Here is an 8,043-nt window from a genome sequence, read left to right on the forward strand (position 1 = left end):
TTACCATCTTTCTAAATTCCATATATATGAGTTAGTATACTGTATTGGTGTTTATCTTTCTGGCTTACTTCACTCTGTATAATGGGCGCTAGTTACATCCACCTTATTAGAACTGGTTCAATGTATTTTTTTTAATGGCTGAGTAATATTCCATTATGTATATGTGCCATAGCTTTCTTATCCATTCTTCTGCTGATCGGCAACTAGGTTGCTTCCATGTCCTGGCTATTATGCACAGTGTTGCAATGAACATTGGGGCACATGTGTCTCTTTCAGTTTTGGTTTCCTTGGTGTGTATGCCCAGGAGTGGGATTGCTGGGTCATATGGCAGTTCTATTTCCAGTTTTTTTTTTTTTTTCTTTTTTTTTTAAGGAATCTCCATACTGTTCTCCATTATGGCTGTACTAATTTGCATTCCCACCAACAGTGTAAGAGGGTTCCCTTTTCTCAACACCCTGTCCAGCATTCATTGTTTGTAGTCTTTTGGATAGCAGCCATTCTGACTGGTGTGTAATGGTAACTCATTGTGGTTTTGATTTGCATTTCTCTGATAATGAGTGATGTTGAGCATCTTTTTATGTGTTTGTTAACCATCTGTATGTCTTCTTTGGAGAAATGTCTCTTTAGATCTTTGGCCCATTTTTTTATTGGGTCATTTATTTTTCTGGAATTGAGTTGCAGGAGTTGCTTGTACATTTTTGAGATCAATCCTTTGTCTGTTGCTTTGTTTGCTATTATTTTCTCCCATTCTGAGGGCTGACTTTTCACCTTACTTATAGTTTTCTTTGTTGTGCAAAAACTTTTAAGTTTAGTTAGGTCTCATTTGTTTATTTTTTCTTTTATTTCCAATATTCTGGGAGGTGGGTCATAGAGGATCTTGCTGTGATTTATGTTGGAGAGTGTTTTACCTATGTTCTCCTCTAAGAGTTTTATATTTTCTGGTCTTACATTTATATCTTTAATCCATTTTGAGTTTATTTTCGTGTATGGCATGAGAAAGTGTTCTAGTTTCATTCTTTTACAAGTGGTTGACCAGTTTTTCCAGCACCACTTGTTAAAGAGGTTGTCTTTTTTCCATTGTATAGTCTTGCCTCCTTTGTTGAAGATTAGGTGTCCATAGGCATGTGGATTTATCTCTGGGCTTTCTATTTTGTTCCATTGGTCTATATTTCTGTCTTTGTGCCAGTACCATACTGTCTTGATGACTGTGGCTTTGTAGTAGAATCTGAAGTCAGGCAGCTTGATTCCTCCGGTTCCATTCTTCTTTCTCAAGATTGCTTTGGCTATTTGAGGTTTTTTGTATTTCCATACAAATTGTGAAATTATTTGTTCTAGTTCTGTTAAAAATACCATTGGTAGCTTGATAGGGATTGCATTGAATCTATAGTTTGCTTTGGGTAGTATACTCATTTTCAGAATATTAATTCTTCCAATCCATGAACATGGTATATTTCTCCATCTCTTTGTGTCCTCTTTGATTTCTTTCATCAGTGTTTTATAGTTTCCTATATATAAGTCTTTTGTTTCTTTAGGTAGATATACTCCTTAACATTTTATTCTTTTTGTTCAATGGTGAATGGTATTGTTTCCTTGATTTCTCTTTCTGTTTCCTCATTGTTAGTGCATAGGAATGCAAGGGATTTCTGCATGTTAATTTTATATCCTGCAACTTTGCTATATTCATTGATTAAGTCTATTAATTTTCTGGTAGAGTCTTTAGGGTTTTCTATGTAGAGGATCATGTCATCTGCAAATAGTGAGAGTTTTACTTCTTTTCCTATCTGGATACTGTTTTTTTTTTTTTTTTCCTGCTCTGATTACTGTGGCCAAAACTTCCAAAACTATGTTGAATAGTAGTGGTGAGAGTGGGCACCCTTGTCTTGTTCTTGGCTTTAGGGGAAATGCTTTCAGTTTTTCACCATTGAGGAAAAAATAGATCTTAACAGACCCATCACAAGCATGGAAATCAAAACTGTAATCAGGAATCTTCCAGCAAACAAAAACCCAGGACCAGATGGCTTCACAGCTGAATTCTACCAAAAATTTAGAGAAGAGCTAACATCTGTCTTACTCAAACTCCTCCAGAAAATTACAGAAGATAAACCTCCAAACTCATTCTATGAGGCCACCATCACCCTAATACCAAAACCAGACAAAGATGCCACAAAAAAAGAAAACTACAGGCCAATATCTCAGATGAACATAGTTGCAAAAATCCTTAACAAAATTCCAGCAGACAGAATCCAACAACATATTAAAAAGATCATACATCATGACTAAGTGGGCTTTATCCCAGGAATGCAAGGATTCTTTAATATCTGCAAATCAATTGATGTAATACACCACATTAACAAATTGAAAGATAAAAACCATATGATTATCTCAATAGACACAGAAAAGACCTGTGACAAAATTCAACATCCATTTATGAGAAAAAAACTCTCCAGAAAGCAGGACTAGAAGGAATATACAGCCAACTTTCTCAATGCATTTCTTCTTGGTGGCGTTTTGATTTTAATGTCTGTGTGAGGTTTTGTTGTTGTTGTTGTTGTTGTTGTTTTGTTTTTTCTTTCTTTCCTCTTCTTTTTTTTTTAATAATTCTATTAGGAAGTAAGGTTTACCTTTTGTTAATATCACTGGCTATGTATGTGACCTGCTCCAGTTTGGCAAATGCTGAGGCAAAGAGGTAGTGAACATTATGTAATGTCCACTGCCTGAAAAAGACACTTGAAAGGCAAACGAAAGAAAGGCTTAGGCCCTTTCTGAAGGAAGCTGTCTTCAGGCTAAGTGGCAAAGAAGTTACAGATGATAATGTAAACTATGGAAGACCTAGCCCCAAAGATGTGAGTGAGGGAAAGCAAGCTGGTGCAGACAACAGAAGATAAGCAGGGACCTTAACCTGGCAAATGAATCATCACTGCAAAACGATTGAGCAGTTTAAACAAGCTTTAGCTTTTCAGTTCAGGCGGTTTGGCTTCAGTGCAGCTCTGTGCAGATTAATTGCTTAATCCCAAGTATATTTTGATATTTTAGAAACTGTGTTGGCCCATCAAGTCTGCTATTTTGGGTCTAGAAAGTATATTTGAGCCCTCATAGCAGTCAAATTGTAACTTTCTATCGATATTAACTAATTTTCAAAAAACTAGATGCTATATTCATTATTTTTAACGGCTTCCTAATTGATACCCCACGTCCAAGGTAAGAGAAACCCAAGTAAGATAGTAGGCGCTGAGAGAGGGCAGACAGACTGAAACCACAATCACAATCACAGAGAACTATCCAATCTGATCAAATGGACCTCAGCCTTGTCTACTCAATGAAACTAAGCCATGCCATGTGGGGCCACCCAAGATAAATGGGTCATGGTGGAGAGGTCTGACAGAATGTGGTCCACTGGAGAAGGGAATGACAAACCACTTCAGTATTCTTGCCTTGAGAACCCCATGAAAAGTATGAAAATGCAAAAAGATAGGACACTGAAAGATGAACTCCCCAGGTCGGTAGATGCCCGATATGCTACTGGAGATCAGTGGAGAAATAATTTCAGAAAGAATGAAGGGATGGAGCCAAAGCAAAATCAACACCCAGTTGTGGATGGGACTGGTGATAGAAGCAAGATTCAATGCTGTAAGAGCAATATTGCATAAGAGCCAGGAATGTTATGTCCATGAATCAAGGCAAATTGGAAGCGGTCAAACAAGAGATGGCAAGAGTGAACATCAACATTCTAGGAATCAGTGAACTAAAATGGACTGAAATGGGTGCATTTAACTCAGATGACCATTATATCTACTACTGTGGGGAGGAATCCCTTAGAGGAAATGGAGTAACCATCATAGTCAGCAAGAGAGTCTGAAATGTAGTACTATGTATTTCCCTTATGTTTCTACAAAATATTGGTGGTAATAAACAGTTAGAAATTTAAATTTTAAAAATTACCGAAGGAGTGGCCAAGATCGTGGAGCAGGAAGGCCTTGACTTGGACACACAAAAGTTACAACTATTTACAAAACAACTATCAATGAGAATGACCTGAAGAGTAGCAGAAAATAACTTCTATGTATAAAGATTTAGCAGTAGACCATGCTCTGATTACAGGTTATAGTCCTATTCTCTGGGGCCATGCTAGCCACCATGGAATTGTAAATTGCCTACTGTAAGCATTTTACATCTACAAGACTGAAGTATCTGTGAACTTGGCCTGATTAAAACTTGGTGGTCCTCCATCTTTTCGGCTGAATTGGCCCTGGTTTGGCTTCCACTGATGCAAAAGAGTCTCCACCACACTGCATCATTCTGAGAGCACTTAAGTTAAAGTGCCCATTCTTAGCAGAAATAATATGCAGTAGCATTACATATAAATTACTTATAATCCCAGTTTATTAAACTTTGTATTACAGTCATTTTTACAGTGTTATATATGGCATCCTTATATAAAAAAAAATACACTTTAAAATTACTATGCTGAAATTAATTCAGTACTAAGAGCTTCAATATAAAGCCTTAGAAGCCTTAAAATGCTAGGCAACACTTTAGAATCTTTGAAGAAAACAGTAATGGAAGCTAGAACAATAACTTGTCATGGAATTTAATCCCAACTCTATATGTGTGTAAGTTCTGATATTGGCTAAACTTTATATTGCTCTGTGTATCTATCTATAAAATAGGAGGCATAATATATTCTATTTGCATTACTGCAATGCTAATAAGGACTAGTGATTTAATATATATTAGCTAAGTGTTTTGGGGAAAAAATTTGGTTGTAAAGAATTGCTGAAGAATAGATCTCAGAGAATTATATGATGTAGAACATATCTCATTGAGGATAGAGGGTGTTTCAGTGATCTTATAAATTGTTGCATTAACCATGAGATTTTGCTTTTTCCAGTTTATTGATATGAAATAATCTTCAAAAGTGGTCAAGGAACACTTGTCAATGTCTATTTGTATCTTGCAATTGCAACTCAGTACTCATAGCTAACACATTTCAGTCAATCGGAGGCTTCATATGTGTTAGCCAGTGTTATGATATATAGGATACAGGGAAGAGATGAGCCAATTCAATTGACTTCTTCCCACACCAAGGGACTTTGGGTAGCTGGAGACACACCCCCTCTCGCATCCCAACCCACTGGCTAGATTTACTAAAATGTTTTCAAAATAAGATGTAGCAATCACCCTTTCACATGTTTTATATGAATAAGACCATTGGTAGGAAGAAAATGGCTATGGATTTTGACACTATAAGTTTCCCTTAATGGAGGAGGATATTTTTTAAGCATCCTGATATCTTTATTTCCTCCTTGCAAGGTATAATTGGTCTCTTCAAAATTTTATTGGAATTAAGCATTTCAGGTTTTTGGTAAATATGTTTACTTTTTATTTTATGAAACATTTTGCTTCTCAAAGAATAATAATTTGTGAATGAATTTCTTAAAATGAATGTCAAATGATCAAATATGAAAACATGTAATATTTCTATTAATGGAGTTAGGACAATTATTTTCTGTAAAAAGTGACAGGGTGATCTCCTGTGCTGCTTAGTATTTTTTTGTTTTGTTTTATTTTTTTGTTTTTAGTTTCGGTTATGCTGGTCTTCATTGCCAAGCACAGGTTTTCTCCAGTTGCGGGGAGTGGGGAATAGTCTTTGTTGTGTTTAAAAGCCTTCTCATGGCAGTGGCCCCTCTTGTGGAGCACAGGTTCTAGGGCTCATGGGCTTCAGTGGTTGTAGCACACGGACCTAGCTGCTCCATGGCATGTAGAAACTTCCTGGACCAGGGATCAAACTGGTATCCCCTGAATTTTCAACTGGACTCTTACCACTGTGCCATCAGGGAAATCCAGTTATTATTATTATTATCATTATTTTTAATGAACAGTGCAAAAGTATGTTATCGGAATTTACTTGATAGGTTCACTGTTGGTACATACTTAAAAAAATGGAATCTACAGATATAAGTTGCTTTATCTTACCTTGGAAGATATTCCTTGATAAATGCCAGCTCTCTTCCCCAGTTTGTGCTGAAGAACTCATGCCTTGATAGGCATAGGGCTGAGAGAACATGAAGCCTGCATATCCACTCCAGAATTTAATTTTGGAGCTGGGCTCTTATTTTTACTAGACAGTGGGAGTTGTTAGTCTTTCACTAGCTAAAGGACAAATTATGTGCCTAGAAGCTTTGAGACTTTCAAGTAAGCATAGATAGTAGGCACAATCTCCATTCTTCCCTATGAAACAGAAGCTGATGTATATGATCTAATTATCTGTTTTATTTTTGTAAAGAGAGAAAAGAATACTAACAGCTCCACAGAAACTAATAGGCTTTATCTTTGTTTTTTACATCCCATTGCCTGACTTAATGGTGGTAATCTGGGAGTACTCTAATTTCATTTGTATAATTCTATACTGATATTTGTCATTAGAACTAGGCATTTCACATAAACATAGCCATTACATTTTAAATGAATGTTTTAGTTCAATATTTATTTTCTTATTTTAAAATAGTATATTATATCACTTAAATTGTACTTAACATCAATCATAATTCACATCTACATAATCAAATAAAGTATCCTGATGGTTGTAATGATGCATATCTGCTAAATTTCAGGAACTTGCCAGATCAAAAATACTTTGAAGACCTAGACTGATATACTCACATGATAATGTATTTGTTATTTGAAAATGTGTTAATTAGATGAAAGAACCATGAGTTAATTAAAAATGTCTGGATTGCAATTATTTGAAATACAGATCAGAGATGGGTCAAGATATTTTATGTATGCATTTTTTTCTGATGATACATATCTGAGAATTTCTAAATACAGAATTCTTTTACCAACAGAATCTTTAGTTTAGCTTTTATTGATTGTCTTCAACACTTTACCTCCACATGTCATAGCAATCATAGTTATTTTCTAGAATTAATTTCTAGCAAAAAAATTATATCCAAATTATCCCCCCAATATCAGCAGATAAAAAACTGAATCTATTGTATTATAATCTGAAAATCTTGGTTCATCAAATAAATGATATCACATAAATCTTAATAGGAAAGATTGTAACCATTCAGCATTAAATTTTACATAATATAATTTAACTTTTTAATCAGTACTGCTAGATTGCCTTTGTTTTAAACACTATCTTTAAACACCAGCTTTATTATAATTGCTACCAATAAGATTCACCAGTTTGTTTTGAGTCCAAGCACCATCTGCTTGTCACATGACAGGCCAATTCACTGAGGGATGAGGTGTTGAGGCAAGGAATACAACCTTATTCGGACAGTCAGCTGACCAAGAAGATGGTGGAGTAATGTCTCAAAATAACTATCTTGTCAGGATCTAGATTCCATTCTCTTTTATAGGACAGAAAAGGGGAGGAGTTGAGAAAGTAAAGAACATTATCTTGCAAATGTCAAACTGGAATGGCCAGACTTAGTGAGGTGATGTGTTAATCGATTCAAGCACAGGGGCAGGATTCCCTGAGGCACATCATTATGTATGATTATAATAACAAAAGCCATGCAAAACAAAGTTAAAGTCAAAGAAACAGAGCCCTCATGGAGTCAGAATTGGCTTTTCCCTGAAACAATGCTTTCTCCCTTTCTAAGTATTAAAATTCATTAAATTTTGGTGAATATTTAGACTCATGTAAATGAAATATCAACAGCCTCAAATATATAGATGACACCATCTTTATGGTTAAAATCAAAGAGGAACTAAAGAGACTCTTGATGATGGTGAAAGAGGAGAGTGAAAAAGTTGACTAAAAATTCAACATTCAAAAAATAAGATCATGATATTAGGTCCCATCATTTCATAGCAATAGATAGGGAAACAATGGAAACAGTTGCAGACTTTATTTTCTTGGGCTACAAAATCACTGCAGATGGTGACTGCAGCCATGAAATCAAAAAGTGCTTGCTCCTTGAAAGAAAAGCTATGGCAAACCTACACAGCATAGTAAGAAGCAGAGACACTATTTTGCCAACAAAGGTCTGTATAGTCAAAACTATGACTTTTAAAATAGTCATGTATGGA

Source organism: Dama dama, chromosome 28 (assembly GCF_033118175.1).
Source record: "Dama dama isolate Ldn47 chromosome 28, ASM3311817v1, whole genome shotgun sequence".
Taxonomy (NCBI): Eukaryota; Metazoa; Chordata; class Mammalia; order Artiodactyla; family Cervidae; genus Dama; species Dama dama.